General features: G+C 44.3%; 1 protein-coding gene across 1 annotated transcript in view; it reads right to left on the reverse strand.

Moving 5' to 3' along the window:
* Positions 1 to 15,239, reverse strand: part of ALPK2 (alpha kinase 2) — a 149,761-nt gene extending 134,522 nt beyond the window's left edge. Inside the window, exons 1-2 of the mRNA XM_060173943.1 lie at positions 14,489 to 15,239; positions 7,783 to 7,856 (exon numbers count right to left, since the gene is read on the reverse strand). The gene's annotated coding sequence lies outside the window, so the exon portion shown is untranslated. The remainder of the gene's footprint in view (positions 1 to 7,782; positions 7,857 to 14,488) is intronic.
* Between the last annotated feature and the right edge of the window lie 1,590 nt (positions 15,240 to 16,829).

The raw sequence follows: 16,829 nt of genomic DNA on the forward strand, positions 1-16,829 counted from the left end.
ATAGATACTTAGCCCCCCAACTAACCTGGCTATAATAATTAGTTATTGATATTTTAACTTTCTCTAAAACTATAAGAAACCCCTTGCATCCTCTTTAAGACCTGCATTTCTCCCAGTGCTGGTACCTCTAGATATGCCTATACTTCTTGAAATTCCTTTTCTAGGATTCCTTACTGCCATACCAACCCTGTCAACTTTAACCAAATCGCTACTGGTGCTGCCACCCTGCATTATGCTTCTATAGAAATCCTACTGTGGACTGTACCCTAACATACCTGCCTGAGAAGTCAACCTGAAAACTTCAAATCTGGAGCTCCACTGTGACACCATTCTCTCAGACAATACTCTCATCCAATCTCAGGTTAGTTACCAAACTCAAGCAAAACTATTATAGTTGTATGCTCCCAGGAACATGCCTAAAATGGTTTACCTAGATTTCTCCTACCCCCAAATCCCTAATCTCATCTGCTCTGATCCTAGTTTTTGGTTCCTGTTCATTAAACATCTTGTCTCATCTTAGGCCATGTCACCTTCCAGATACCAGGCTGCAGATGTTACCATGACTCCACCCTGACTTCTCTGAGCAGATGATCTCACCAATGTTTCCTGGTCCCTTGCATCTCCAGAGCTCTGGTCCACTAGGGAAAGATAGAAACAGGCTGGGGGTATGGATCGACCTGTCAACACCCATGCTCAATGGAGAAGCAGCTACAGAAGCCAGAACTACTACCTCTGCTCCCCATAAACAACCTTGATCCATATTCGCATCGGGGGAGAAGTGATAGGAGGAAGATAAGAGGGCTCTGCACTCCAGCTCCATTAGCACCTGGAGAGAGAGAAGGAAAAGGAGAGGGACATATAGAGGTAGCTACTATGTTATGGATGGCTTAGAGGGGAAGAGAGGATTGAATCAGATAAAGAAGGGGCAACTATGTATAAATGTGGACAGATAGTTGTAGAGAAGATGGTTGGCCCATGTCTACAACCTTAGGGAAACTGTGGTAGATTGCAGTGGGGAGAGTGAAGATTCAGAACTCTGGTGGTGGGAATGGTATGGGTTCAAACCCCTGTCGACATGTAATTCTGTAATTTAAAAGTATTAAAAAGTGAGATAAAAGTGATTTATCTTGACCAAAAAAAAGATGATGAAGAAATTAGACAGCCAAATCCAAAGTCGGGTGAAGCTATGGGGGGAAAAAGCCCTTAAGCATTGCTGATGGGAATTCAAAGGGTGAACAGACACTCTGAAGACACTGGCAATTTCAAAAAAGTGAGATGTTTAAATTTACCAAAACCCAAAACTCCCATCCCTCAGTGTCTATACAAGAGAAATGAAAATGAAAACACATGCACAAGACTTGCACATGAAAGGTTCTTAGCAGGATTATTCATAATAACCCTAAGTCGGAAACAACCTAAATGTCCATTGGAAACAGACTGAATGTTCAACTAATGAACAGGTCAGCGAATGGCGGTAGGTAGAGTCATGTTCCAAAACAATCCAAAGGAACAACTAGAAGTTGTGAATGAACCTCCAAAGCATTGTCCTGATGCTCATTGAAAGAAGTCAGGCACTAGAGGCCCTAAGTCTTATGATTTTGTGTATAGAAAATGTCCAAAAAGAATCTAGAGAAAGGAAGTGGAAAGGTAGCAGCAGGAAGTGGAGGCAGTTGGCAGAGAAGTGATGAACAATAACTGTTTAATAAATGCTCCTTTCCTTTGTTACTTAAAGGGAGAGTCTTCAGGGTCAGGCGTAGCGGGTTAAGCGCACATAGCACAAAGTACAAGGACCTGTGTTAAGGATCCCGGTTCGAGCCCTTGGCTCCACACCTGCAGAGGGATCGATTCACAAGTCTCCAAGTGTCTATCTTTCTCTCCCCACCTCTCTCTACCCTCCTCTCTCCTCTCTGTCCTTTCCAACAATAACAGCAATGACAACTGTAATAATAATGACAACAACAAGGGTAACAACAAGGGCAACAAAATGGGAAAAATGGCCTCCAGGAGCAGTGGATTCATAGTGCAGGCACCGAGTCCCAGCAATAACCCTAGAATGAAAAAAAAAGGGGGGGGAACCTTGCTGGGGTGGTGAGAACATTCTGAAAATGACCTGTGATGATGGCTATACACCTCGACAAACTGAAAATCACCATTCAAAGGCTAAGCGATGGCTCACCTGCTAGAGTGTACATGTAACCATGCACAAGCACTCAGGTTAAAGTCCCCACTCCCCACCTGCAGGAAGTTTTATGACAGTGCTGAAGCTCTGTCTCTATCTACTTCCCTTCTCCTTCTCAATTTCTCTCTATCTCTATCCAAAATGCATAAATGAAAACAGTAAGATAACAAGCAACTTTATTTTAGAAAGAGAAACAGTGTCATATTGCAACACTTTAGAAAGAATGAATCGTAGACACCATCTAAGACGTACCTCAAAGTCAATTTTTAAATAAGACAAGAAATCAAGCATTTAATGAGCACCTACCATGTTCATTGCAACATTGAGCAAGACCTAAATGTCCCTCAGTAAAAACCTAACTACAGTATAACCACAATATAACTACAGTATAACCACAATATAACTGTGCAATGGTTTTAAAAGTAATAGGTGCTTCACAAAAAGAAAGGAATGTGAGAGCCAAAGAAATGGTTTAGTGTTGTCTTGTGAGCAAGAAGGAGAATGTACAGATGGTGATGCCATACTTCATTTTCTTTCTCATTCTAAAAACAAAGAAAGAAAATGTTGAGTCAGAAAGGTGCCTCAGTGGTGATATGTGTGCATGAAATGCTGGGTTTGAACTCCAGCACTGCATTAAAATAACAACAACAAGGGTGCAAAGACCAGATGGTGGCACACCTGGTTGCATACACACATTACCATGCTCAAAGACCCAGGTTCAAGCCCCGGCTCCCTACATACCGGAGGGACCCTTCACAAGCAGTGAAGTAAGTCTGTAGGTATTTCTCTTTCTCCCTCTCTAATGTTACCTCCTGTCTCAATTTGTCTCTGTCCTATCAAATAAAATAGAGAGGAGGAGGAGGAGGAGGAAGAGGAGGAAGAGGAGGAGGAGGAGGAAGAGGAGGAGGAGGAGGAGGAGGAGGAGGAGGAGGAGGAGGAAAAACTGGCAGCTGGGAGCAGTGGATTTGTAGTGCAGGCACTGAACCCCAGTGTCCTCTTTCCCCAGAGTCCTTTGCATTGGTGCAATATACCAAACCCAGTCCAAGTTTTACTCTGTGTTTCCCCTTCCTGTTCTTGTTCCTTAAGTTCTTCCCATGAGTGAGATCATATCACAGTAATCCATCCTTTTTTTAAAAAATTTTTTAATATTTATTTATTTTCCCTTTTGTTGCCCTTATTGTTTTTTTTATTGTTGTAGTTATTATTGTTGTTGTTAGACAGGACAGAGAGAAATGGAGAGAGGAGGGAAAGACAGAGGGGGAGAGAAAGACACCTGCAGACCTGCTTCACCTGATTCCCCTGCAGGTGGGGAGCTGGGGGCTCGAACCAGGATCCTTATGCCAGTCCTTGCGCCTCATACCACGTGTGCTTAACCTGCTGCGCTACTGCCCATCCTTTTTTTTTAAATCCCATTTACCATGATCCCTTCAAGCTCTATCCAAGGAAAGGTGAAGAAGGTGACTTTATCATTTCTTAGTATAAGTGTTCTGTTGTGTATATATATACCACAACTTTCTCAGCTACTCATCTGTTGCTGGACACCTAGGTTGGCTCCAAATTTGAGCTGTTACAAATTGTGCTGCTATTAACATAGCATATACATATCTCTTTGAATGGGTATGTTTGTTTCCATAGGATATATTTCCAGGAGAGGAATTTAAAGATCATAGTGTAAGTTCATTTCCAGCCTTCTGAGAGTTCTCTAGACTGTTCTCCACAGTGATATTTCATTGTTGTCTTTACTTGCCTTTCTCTGATGATCGATCAGTCACCTTAAGCATTTTTTCATGTCTGTTGGGCTTTTTCTGTCCATAACCTCTCCCCACTTTCGGATGGGGTTGTTTATTACTTTTGTTGTTGTTTGTCTGTTTTTGATTTTGCTGAGATTGATGAGCTCTCTGTATATTCTGGCTATTAACCTTTTGTCTGATGTATGACATAAAATGTTCTTCTCGGGAGTCAGGCGGTAGCACAGCGGGTTAAGCGCATGTGGTGCAAAGTGCAAGGACCTGCATAAGGATCCAGGTTCAAGCCCCTGGCTCCCCACCTGCAGGAGTCGCTTTACAAGCAGTGAAGCAGGTTTGCAGGTGTCTGTCTTTCTCTCCTCCTCTCTGTCTCCCCTCCTCTCTCCATTTCTCTTTGTCCTATCCAGCAACGAAGAAAACAACAACAACAGCAATAGCTACAACAATAAGAAAAAACAAGGGCAACAAAAATAAATAAATAAATAAATAAATAAATAAGATATTCTCCCCAAATGGACCAAGGACCTGGGTGTTAGACCAGAAACTATCAACTACTTAGAGGAAAACATTGGTGGAATACTTTCCCACCTAAACCTCAATGACATCTTTGATGAAACAAACCCAGTTGCAAGGAAGACTAAAACAGAAACAAACCAATGGGACTACATCAAATTGAAAAGCTTCTGCACAGCCAAAGAAACTGTCACAGAAACAAAGAGACTCCTCACTGAATGGGAGAAGATCTTCACTGCCAGACATCAGACAAGAGACTAATCAACAAAATATACAGAGCTTAGCAAACTTAGCAACAAAAAAACAAATGACCCCATCCATAAAAGGGCAGAGGATAGGAACAGAACATTCACTACTGAAGAGATCCAAAAGGCTAACAAACACATGAAAAATTGTTCCAGGTTGCTGATTATCAGAGAAATGCAAATAAAGACAACATTGAGATATCACCTCCCCCTGTGAGAATGGCATACATCAAAAAAGACAGCAGCAACAAATGCTGGAGAGGCTGTGGGGACAGAGGAACCCTTCTGCACTGCTGCTGGAAATATAAATTGGTCCAGCCTCTGTGGAGAGCTGTCTGGAGAACTCTCACAAGGCTAGACATAGAGCTTCCATATGACCTTCTCTTGGGGATATACCCTGAGGACTCCATAACACCCAACCAAAGAGATATGTGTACACCTATGTTCATAGCAGCACAATTCATAATAGCTAAAAATTGGAAGCAACCCAGGTGCCCAACAACAGATGAGTGGGTGAGAAAGCTGTGGTATATAGACACAATGGAATACTATGCAGCTATTAAGAACAATGAACCCACCTTCTCTGACCCATCTTGGATGGAGCTAGAAGGAATTATGTTAAGTGAGCTAAGTCAGAAAGATAAAGATGAGTATGGGATGATCCCACTCATAAACAGAAGTTGAGAAAGAAGAACAGAAAGGGAAACTAAAAGCAGGATTCAACTGAATCTGGAGTAGGGCACCAAAGTAAAAACCCTGGAGAGAAGGTGAGGGTGAATGTTTGACTTCCCGGGATGACAGAAGGGGAGGGGGTGGGGTTGGGATGGGACATAGTCTTTTGGTGGTGGGAATGGTGTTTATGGACACTCCTATTAATTTGTAGTCATATAAATCACTATTTAATTAATATGAGAGGGGGAAAATTGATTGTATGTCTCAAACTTTTTAAAGCACAGACTGAGTCTTTGTAATACATAGGCTGAATCTTTTATATGTTGACTCTCTCAAAAGCCTAGACCAGGAAGAACAGAAGCAACTAGTGGCACAGCTACGTACAAATAATGTCAAAGGACATAAATTATGGTGATGTTGTATATGGTACAACAAATACTAGCAAAGGGGTTTTTCTAAGTTAACCCAATTGGCAAATAATGTAATAACTATCTATTGTAATAACTATCTATTGTCTTCTTAACCCTAAGACAGCAGGAACCTCCTGCTTCCTCTATAGAGTCTATAGATCCCCCAGTCCTGGAACCTCTAGAGTGGGTGGGGTTCACTTTCCTGCATGCTTCTCTCAATTCATACCAAATGATATTGCATCCGCTGATCCCAACCTAATCAATGCAACAAGTACCACCTCAGCATGTTTCACTTCAGACTGTGTCCAGAGACGTCAGGCGTGGAATGTCAACCCTTCAGTCTCATTAGTTGGGTGAGACCCTTCCCTTCATAGTATTTTCTAATTCCATTCCAGGAAGTTCACTTCCTAACAAAGTCCCAAAACCTAGATATAGACCAGGTCCCATGAGATAGAGCATATGTTCACATGTATCCATAAATTAGAGCAAAATATATACCTGAAAGCAAAAATACACAATAGTCTACAGTGAGTCAGTATAAAGTTCCTAATGAAATAGTATCTAATTAGGCTTAGATGCCCTCCTCATCTACTTGCTATTACAGTTCTCTCACTCACTCCAAAGCTAACCTTATCAAAGCAAGGACTGCAAAAGCTGTCAATGCCCATGCTCAGTGGAGAAGCAGCTACAGAAGCCAGAACTACTACTTCTGCTCCCCATAAACAACCTTGATCCACACTCACAGCGGGGGAGAAAAGTGATAGGAGGAAGATAAGAGGGCTCTGAGCTCCAGCTCCATCAGCACCCAGAGAGAGAGAAGGAAAAGGAGAGGGACATATAGAGGTAGCTTTGATATCATGAGTGCCTTAGAGGAGAAGAGAGGATTGAATCAGAAAAAGAAGGGGCAACTATGTAGAAATGTGGACAGATAGCTGTAGAGAAGATGGTTGGCCCATGTCCACAACTTTAGGGGAACTGTGGTAGATTGCAGTGGGGAGAGTGATGATTCAGAACTCTGGTGGTGGGAATGGTATGGGTTCAAACCCCTGTCAACATCTAATTCTGTAATATATATATGAAAATAAATACACAGTCAAGCGGACAGGGGGAAAAAAAGAATGCATGTGTGATGACACCCCTCTTTCCTCTTTTCCTCCATATTCTCTCTCCCTGGATTCTGATGTCCTCCAGTTATCACTCTCTGGAAACTGTTTGCTTTTTAATTGGGATAAACAGGTGACAACTTATGGATCTCACAAAGGTGGCCATAGATCTTAGGTCAGCATGGGCTGGGGAGATGATGTCATGCCCTTAATATGAACACAGTGACTAGAAGGTGGCATAGTGAGTAGAACATTGCAAGCCTGAGTTCCAGGTTCAATCTCTGCCACTGAATATTCTCTCTCTCCCTCTCATTAATAATAATTAAATATATCTTTAAATAACACAAAATATTAATGCTGCCCTTGTTTAACCTTAGGGAAGACACAGTACAACTTAAGAGACCATCCTCCAACATCTGCAAAACATCTTGAGGCAGCCATTTTGCTTATTCCCCTAAGTCCCCTTCCATCACTCAAGACTCCCATTTCAGGGCTCATCCAGTTCTGTGAGCTCTGACTGATCTACACTCTTGGCTCTTGGCCAGCAATTGGTTCATACCCAAAGAAGAAGCCAATCATTATTAGGCACTCTCCAGAAAGTAACTCAATGGTGATCCAACCAGTGCAAAGCTCTGAGGTCTTTCACTCTGTGCCTGAAATAAGAAAAGGAAAGCATGTGGACACCATGCTATCACATGGGAGTTTGACAACCCTTTGTGACTATGAGACCAACCTGAAGTAAAAACAAAAGCAGAGAGAGGCACAGACTCTCCAGAAATGCACAGAATCAGAACCCAGGGCCTGACCAGACAGCACCATTTTTCAGTTGTGTGTACAATCATCCCACTGTTGTTTAAGCAAGTTTGAGTTGGCTTTTGTGTGTTTCTTCTGGAAATCATACTAAAGGATACACACCTTTTCCTTCCTGGCCAGTGGTGCCTGGAATTCCTGCCAGTGGACCATCACTTCTTATCTCTATGTCAGATGTGCTTTCACCCAATAAAAGACAAGAACAAAAGATTCAAGGTCAGTTAGCTTAATACAAAGGTGATTCTCAACAAAGATCTGGAGACAATTGTGGACAGCATAGTTTAGTGAAACAGTTTCCTCATTTTCCTTTGATCCCTTCTCTTTCTGTCCTTTGTGGTTTGTCTTCATTTTGTTTTATTTACACAGAAAGACCACTTCCCAACTCTGTTCTTCATCTACCAGTTTCCAAACCCCCAGCTCCAGCACTAATTCTTGACAGCTTTCTCAGCTCTTCAGTTGAGCTAGAAAAAAAAAAAAAAAAAAAAAAAAGCCCCAGGCCCCAAAGTCCCCAGCTGGTGGCCTATTTCAGGAGTGAGAGTGTTTGGCAGACACCTATCCCAGGGAGATGAGAAGTTGTGCCCAGGTGGTAACTAGACTGCAAACCATTAACACCTCAATAAAATGTAAAAACAAATAAAGCAGTCCGAGAGTGGTATTGCTGGATCCTGAAATTCTTCCATGTTTATTTATTTTAGGACTCTCCCATCTGTTTTTCATAGGGGCTGTACCAGTCTGCACTTCCAGCAGGAGTGTAGCAAAGTCCTTTTTTCTCCACATCTTTGCCAACACTTGTCATTTCCTGTTCTATGAACGTAAGCCACTCTCACAGATGTAAGGTGCTATCTCATCGTTATTTTAATTTGTATTTCTCTAAGAATAAGTGATGTGGAACGTGTATTCTTATGTCTGGAAGGACTACTCTGAAAGGGAATACGCACCTCTGTGTTCCTAGCTGCTCTCTTAGAATAGCTAAAGTGTAGAAATAACATAAATGCCCAGTGATACATGACTGGATCAAGAAGTTAGAGGACACACTACTCTGTTCTACTCTGCAATCAGAAAGGATAAGATAGAGGGCTGGGCAGCGCCATACCCAGTAGAGCACATGCACTACCATGCATGAGGACCCGGATTCAAGTCCAGTTCCCACAAGTGGTGAAGCAGTGCTGCAGGTGTCTCTCTTTCTGTTTTTTTTCTCCCTACCTCTCCCATTCCCTCTCAATATTTCTCTGTACTTATAAGAAAGAAGAAAAGAAAGAGAAAAGAAGAGTCTTCACCAGAAGCAATGAATTGTCACACAAGCAGCAAGCCCCAGTGATAGCTCTGGTAGCAGTAAAAATCAATTGAAAAAAATTAAAAGGGGGAGATGAGATCATATTATATGAAACAAAATGGACGGAAGTTGTTTCATGAAATAAGTAAAGAAATGAAAGGCAACTGCCATGAGGATCCACTCCTGTGCAATATGGATGTCTAAAGAACATGCAAAAGAAGAAGAAAAAGAAGGAGGAAGAAAAAAAGAAAGAAAGAGAAAGGAAGGAAGGAGGAGAAAAATGGAATTTAACTGCTTCTCTGACTTGATGAGAGCTATAGTGACATTGGCACAGAACTTTGGTGAGGGGTCTACTGACATACACGCACTAAGTGCAGGTGTGAAAATACTCTAGAAATCTTATGATTTTGTTGAAGACTGAAATCACTAATAAAAATGTTAAAGGAAGAAAAGAATAGGGGGAAACAGTACCTCCCAAACACAAGGTCAACCACCTCAAAGTACCCTCCACAGACATGCTCAGTACACTGATTCATCAGCTTTTGAGTCCTCCACAGCTGGAGGGTACTGTGCCTTGGCCCTCAGCACCTCTGGGAAACAGGCAAGAAATGGACTGAGACTCATAAGCACAACCAGGCTTCCTCCAAGCCCAAGAGATGAGCCATTCTCAGACTGTGGTCACTAAGTCACACCATCAGCATTGCCTGGAAACTAGCCACAAACACAAATTCTGGAGACCTGCAGCATCAGAAACTTGGGGTGGGGCCCAGAAACCTGTGTTTTCACGAGCTTCTAGATTCTGTTTCACTTTAGCATCTGAGAGCCACCAGACTAGAGGCCGGTGTCAAAGTAGTGGCGGAGGCAGAACTGAGCCTAGTGACCTAATAGCAGAGGACCAAGTGAGGGTCCAGGTGAGCCGTCTTGTGTGATTCTGGGAGCAGCTTAATGCTGGGAGTGATAAGCAGGGCAGGCACTGAGTACCCAGAGTGACCTATCCAGAACTGAGGGTTGTTTGAGCTGTGTCTGAAGCCGCTGGTGGGTTTCATCTGTTTGGACTGTGGGGTACACCTGCAGACACCCCATGAAGGGCTTTGAACATTTTCTCCGAAATTATTGCTGTTGTTTCTTCTTCTCCTCCTCCTCCTCCTATTTCTCCTTCTCCTCTTTCTCCTCCTTCTTCTTCCCCATCATCCTCTCTATTTCTCCTCTTCTAGTTTCTGTTCTCCTGCTTCACCTCATCTTTCACTTCTCCTTCTCCTTCCTCTTCTTTTCCTTCTCTTCCTCCTTCTTCCCTCCTTCTCCACCCCTTCTTCTTTTTGTTTTCTTCTATTTTTATTGTCACCAGAGGTTTTTCTGGGATTCAGTGCCACCGGAATAAAACCACCACACCCTGTGGGCATTGTTTCCTATTTTTCCTTTCTTTTGATTTGATATGACAAAGAGAAATTGAAAGGAAAGAGGGGGATAGAGAAGGTGTGGGGAAGAGAGACACCTGCAGGCCTGTTCCACTGCTCATGAAGCTTCTCCTGCAGGTGGCAATCGAGGGTTTGAACCCAGATCCTTGCACTTGGCAGCATGTGAGCTCAACTGAGTGTACCACCACCTGGCCCCCGCTCTTAAGTTTCTTCACACTTTTGCAAGCCCAGGCTTCCCTCTGGGTGGAGCGAAATCCAGAACAGCAGACCTCCTTAGGAGCCTAGCTACAGTACAAGCCAAAATCTTGCCAAGGTGCTATGGTGGGCCTGCACAGGAGCCAGGACTCTCAGCAAAGACAGCCAGGGCTATAACAGAGATGCAGAGTCCATTCCCTGGCACTGAGCCATGAGCAGTCGGAAGTTTCAGGAGCCAGAGAGCTAGCACATCACATAGGGCTTATGCCTTATCATGAGCATGACCTAGGTTCAAGTCCCAATACCACATAGGAATGCCACAGCACGGGTAGAAATTCAATCTCTCTCTCTCTCTCTCTCCATCCCACCCTTTCTCTCTCTCCCTCTCTCTATAAAACCTTGGCAGCAGAATCATGCATGCACAAGGCTCTAGTTCCACAAAGAAAAGAAATTTATGCTAAAGTTTTGTGGGCGAGGGTGGGGGCAGGAAATAAGCACTGAACTAGTGTAGGAAAAACTACAGTGTGGTAGAAACTAAGAAAATAAGTTAGGCTTATTCAATCTGATTCCCTACTGACCCAGACAAAGCTGCTGCTGCTGTCTTTGTCTTATAGATGAGGATGCTGGAAGGATGAAAGGCTGACATTCTGGCCCCAGAGCCTGAGCTCTATTCTTGAAGCCCACCCGCTATGCCTTCACCCAGAATACGAGATCCCACCTCTTTGTTTGGACTGATATCCACATATAAGTGGGGGGGGGGGGGCGGGGACAGGCTGTTAAAAGTGAATTAAGTTGAGGCCAGGCAGTGGTGTACTTGATGGAGTGCACACACTACAATGCTCAAGGACCCAGGTTCAAGCCTCTGGTCTCCCCTAGCAGAAGTGACATTTTATGAGCAGTGAAGCAAGTCTACAGGTGTCTCTCTCCATCTTAGTCTCCCACTTCCCTCTCAATTTCTCTCTATCCCATCAGATAAAATAGAAAAAAAAAATGGCTGCCAGGTGCTGTGGACTGTACTGCTGGCACTGAGCCCCAGCAATAACGCTGGTAGCAGTAAAAAAAATTGAATTAAGTTGGGGCACAGAAGATAACTCACCTTACAATGTGGCATGTGTCCTGCAGTGTATGTGTCCCAGGTTCAAACCCTGTTCAAACCCACATGGAGGTGCCATGGCACCAAAGGAAGGTCCAGTGCTGTGGTGTCTCTCCCTCTCTGTCTGAAATTTAAAAGGAACAAAAATGTTGATCTGAGAGCACTGAAATCCTACAAATGTGAATCCCTGGTATTATAATATTAACAAAAAAGGGGGGGATTCTGAATTCTGTTGGGAGGTGGAAGAGGAATCCATAAGCGATGGAAATGGGAATTCCACGCTACACTAAAATCTTTTCCAGGTAGATAGCATAGTGGTTATGCAAAGAGACTGTCATGCCTGAGGCTCTGAAGTCCCAGGTTCAATCCCCCGCAACACCATAAGCCAGAGCTAAGCAGTGCTTTGGTGTTTCTCTCTCAAAAATAAATAAAATACTTAAAAAAAATCTCTTCCAAATAGTGATGGAATGTTCAGGAAAATTCAAAGAGGCAGGATAATTTGGGGACTCTATTACATTTAGTTCATTTTAAACCCTTTTCTTTTCTTTTTTTTTTTTTTTTTTTTGGTCATCTCTAGAGCTCACCAGAAGGGGGCTGACTTTTTCAAAGAGAAAGACAAAGAGAAAGCATCAAAGCTTCCTCAGTGCAGTAAGGGTCAGGCTCAGATCTGGGCTGAATACATGGCAAATCACCGCACTAGTCAAGCGAGCTATCTAGCCAGCCCCATCCTTGTCTTTTAAGATAGGCTTCATCCATTCAAAAGTTTAACTCATGAGCAATTCTGAGAACCCTCACAGAAAAGAGGCTAGTTCCCTTTGCCGGCAGCTAGCATGCCATCACGCACTGGCTTCCTGGCTCCTTCATCTTCAGGAATGAGCCTGCCTTTCCCAGGGGGAAGGGAGGCCGTGTCAGGGAAATAATCAGACCCGAAGCAGCTCGAGATACTGTTCTTACTTTTGTCTATTTTTAAATAGCTGCCAGGTGCCTGAAATAGACACTCTCAAGCCGTGTTCTGTAAGTTCAGATGTCAAATGGCAAGGGCAATGGCGCACCTGGTTGAGCGCATATGTCATCATGCACAAGGACCTGGGTTCCAGTCCCCAGTCCCCACCTGCAGGGGGAAAGCTACATGGTGAAGCAGTCTTGTTGGGTGTCTCCCTATCTTGCCCCCTCTCTACCTCTCTCTTCCCTCTTGATTTCTGCCGCTATTCGATTAATCAATATTTTTTTAAATTGTACTATGGAAGTGGAGCTATTTTTTAATAAAGTTGTTAGTGATTTCTTGACATATTTTCTTTTTTGTAGAGTCAGGGCCTTTTGTGGGCAAAAGTTTCCTGCTCCTGGGCCAACATTTTCATTCAGATAGAGATGAGAGAGAGAGAGAGAGAGAGAGAGAGAGGGAGAGAGAGAGAGAGAGAGAGAGAGAGAGAACAAGAAAGAGAGGGGGAGAGACCAAAGCACCAGAGTTGCCCCTGGTGATGTGGCACTTTATGTGAATCAGGGTTCAAGCCCAGGCTGTACATCAAGACCCAACCTAGTGCACACTCTCTCTCTAGTCCCTGCCCTCCGTTAAAAAAGAAAAATCTATATGGTAACTCAAGTCTGACACCATGCCTATAGTTACCAAGACTGTACTAGACCTTGAGAAGGTATCAAGAAGGTAGATCTTCCACCACTAGGAATGAAAGGGAAGTGAGCCTATTTCATGAACGTCAGCTTCAGCCCATTTGGAAATGCCTGCCCGCATTCCTGTGAGCAGACAGAACACAGCTTTGTCTGCTTAGAAGGTGAGGCTGTGAAGCAGTGAGATAGCTCACTGGAGAGGGTGCCTGCTTTGCCACAGATGTGACCCAGGTTCACCTCCAGGGGATCTTCACCTGCACTGGGGGAAGCTTCAGTGCTGTGGTGTCTCTCCATCTCTCTGTCTTTGTCTCTCTCTCCCTCCCTGAAAAAGTGGACCTAGAAAAAAGTGAAGTACCCAGAATGACAAGAAAGAGACAGAGACAGTCAGACAGATGTTTCAACCACTCAGCTAATGCAAGTCAAAGGAAAAAATCTTGAACTAAAATACTCAGACATCTAGCAAAAATACGTGGGGTCCAAGCCCCAAAGTCCCCTCAGTTATTCCTGTCCTTTTACAAAGCCTTTGGGTTACCCTATATTTCTTTTTTTTTTTTTTTTTAAGAAAGGATAAATTAACAAATCCATAGGGTAGGAGTATAACTCCACACAATTCCCACCACCCAATCTCCATATCCCACCCCCTCCCCTGATAGCTTTCCCATTCTCCATCCCTCGGGGAGCATGGACCCAGAGTCATTGTGGGTTGCAGAAGGTAGAAGGTCTGGCTTCTTAATTGCTTCCCTGCTGAACATGGGCGTTGACTGGTCGGTCCATACTCCCAGTCTGCCTCTCTCTTTCCCTAGTAGGGTGGGTCTCTGGGGAAGCGGAGCTCCAGGACACATTGGTGGGGTCTTCAGTCCAAGGAAGCCTGGCCGGCATCCTGATGGCATCTGGAACCTGGTGACTGAAAAGAGAGTTGTATGTTAACTCTCTTTTCAGTCACCTTATATTTCTGTTACTCTGTCAAGGCAGCAAGCCAACAAAAACAAAAACTTAAAAAAAAAAAAGTCCCAATTTCAATAAAGCAATCAGAAATGGTCCTAAACTTACAACAAGAGCCCTGTCACAAATCAAGTGCCTTTCGACCCCAAATCAGCTGTCTGGCTCTTGCTGTCTTCACCTTGTCTATTTCACATGGAAACACCCTGTTTTGTCACCTAGAACTTGTAAACAACTACCGCCTTGCACAGAAACCCAGACCAAGGTACTCACTTGCCAGCGCCTTCTGTGCAGGGGCCGTGATTCATGGGTTGGTTCGACTGAGGGCTCCCCAAGCTCCCCAGACTGTGTGGTAGGGGGGCATACAGTAGCCAGTCTTGTTTCTGGGACCCCGGAGTGGGAGGAGATGCAAGGTCCAGGGTCTTGTCCACCAACAGGTCAAAGCCAGGCTGAGTCTGCTTCCAAAAAGGCTCCCTCTTCCCTAAGAGGGAAATAGTAGAGGAAGAAGAAGAAAAAGGAAAAAAGAAGAGAATTTTTGTCTCCCCTGCCCTTGGCTGAACTAAGTCATTGCTGAAGCCGGAGGGGATATTTTAGCATCACTGTGACGAAACTTGAGGGCTGCTTCTGCAGGAGGTGCGACACTGGGCGACACCGCCAGAGAGGCCCTGGCAAAGGGGCCAGGTGAAAGGGAGCCCCAGAGCTGATGAAACGCAGGCAAGCTGTCACCCAGCCCTGGGAGACCAGGCAGCATTAGTGCAAAGTTTATAGCCACTGGCCTCTTGGAGAAGCAAGATGGAGGGGCCTGGTAACGTGATGAAGGCTGCAGGGACAGTGTTGTAGCGGGCAGATTGGGTGTTTGAAATTCACAGAGGAAACTCAGGGGAGTGGGGTGAAGGGGGAGAAACAGGAGTCACGTGTGTTCATTCTGAGCTGGTGTTACAGTCAGGCTCTGAAGCTGGGAGAAGAGCAAAGCCACAACAGGTGGAATCCACCCTCTTCTCTTCTCTTCTCTTCTCTTCTCTTCTCTTCTCTTCTCTTCTCTTCTCTTCTCCCTCTCCCTCTCCCTCTCCCTCTCCCTCTCCCTCTCCCTCTCCCTCTCCCTCTCCCTCTCCCTCTCCCTCTCCCTCTCCCTCTCCCTCTCTCTCTCCCTCTCCCTCTCCCTCTTCTTCCCCATTACCTCTTCTCTCTCATTCTCACTCTCTCCTCTCCCCCTTCTCTCCCTATACTCCCCCTCTCCCTCTCCTCTCTCCTTCTCTCTCCTTTATCCCTCTCCTCTTTCCTTCTCACTCCTCTCTCCCTCTCTCTTCTCTCTCCCTCTCTCTCTCCCATCTCTCCTTTCTCCCTCTCCCCTCTCCTCTCTCCTGCTCTCTCCTCTCTCCTTCTCTCTCCTCTCTCCCTCTCTCTTCTCTCTCCCTCTCTCTCCTCTCCTCTTTTCCTCTCTCTCTCTCCTCTATCCTTCTCTCTCCCCTCTTTCCTCTCTCTCTCCTCTCTGCTTCTCTCTTCTCTCTTCTCCCTCTCTTCTTCCTCTCTCTCTCACACACAAATACATACACACAGAAACACTTCCTATTTTCACAATCACTATCTGACTAGACAATTAGAAGAAATCCAAAGAACTATCACCCCAGCCCCCGTACCTTCAACTTGTCAAGAATCATTCCTGTTGGCTAAAGAGTTCACAAAACAGGTCCTCCTTTGACTGAGTTCTGTCCAAATCCAAGAAAGAACATGAAAAAGATCCAGAAGTGTCCTCCTGTTACCACTTTGCCTATCTGTAAAAGTATTTTAATATCCCCCACCTATAATCAGGCAGTGTAAGACAGAAACCTCTCAGGAGATTCAAGGAGACAGCTAAAATTAGCAGCGTGGAGTGACAGGGGACAATGAAAGGGGCAGAATTAACCAGTCGGTCCTCAAAGGCTAATCGTGTTTACCCAGCATGAGGTATACACTTCTAGACTGTGATGAAATGGAATTATTCATAACACCAAAAAAATAGGTCTACTAAAATGATGAACTGATAAGAAACATTGTTGGGTTTAATCATTCTCAGTTTTTATCTTCTTACAAGAGGAAAGAGATTGGGGATAGACTCCAGAATGACAACTCTCCCTGGGGACCTGTAAGAAAAGTTCCTAGTGTATTCCAACATGAAGACCCCAAATCCCATCTGCTTTATTCTAACCTCTTGTTTCCTGATTATTAAACAATTTGTCCTGCTTTATATCTTAATGTTTTTCAGCCACCAAGTTGCAGATGCTACCAGGACGCCAGTGTGACTTCCCTGAGCAGACAACCTCACCAATGAGTCCTAGAACCCCACCTCTCCAGGGCCCTGCCCCACTGGGAAAAGACAGAAACAGGCTGGAGGTATGAATCTACCTGTCAGTGCCCATGTCCAATTACGGAAGCCAGACCTCCCACCTTCTGCACCCAATAATGATCCTGGGTCCATACTCCCAGAGGGATAAATAATAGGGAGGCTTCTAATGGAGGGGAGGGGATACAGAATTCTGGGTGGTGGGAATTGTATGGAACTATACCCCCTCTTATCCCACAATCTTGTCAATAATTATTAAGTCACTAATAAAAAAGGAAAGGAAAGGAAAGGAAA

The sequence above is a fragment of the Erinaceus europaeus genome, chromosome 15, assembly GCF_950295315.1.
Source record: "Erinaceus europaeus chromosome 15, mEriEur2.1, whole genome shotgun sequence".
NCBI classification, from domain to species: Eukaryota; Metazoa; Chordata; class Mammalia; order Eulipotyphla; family Erinaceidae; genus Erinaceus; species Erinaceus europaeus.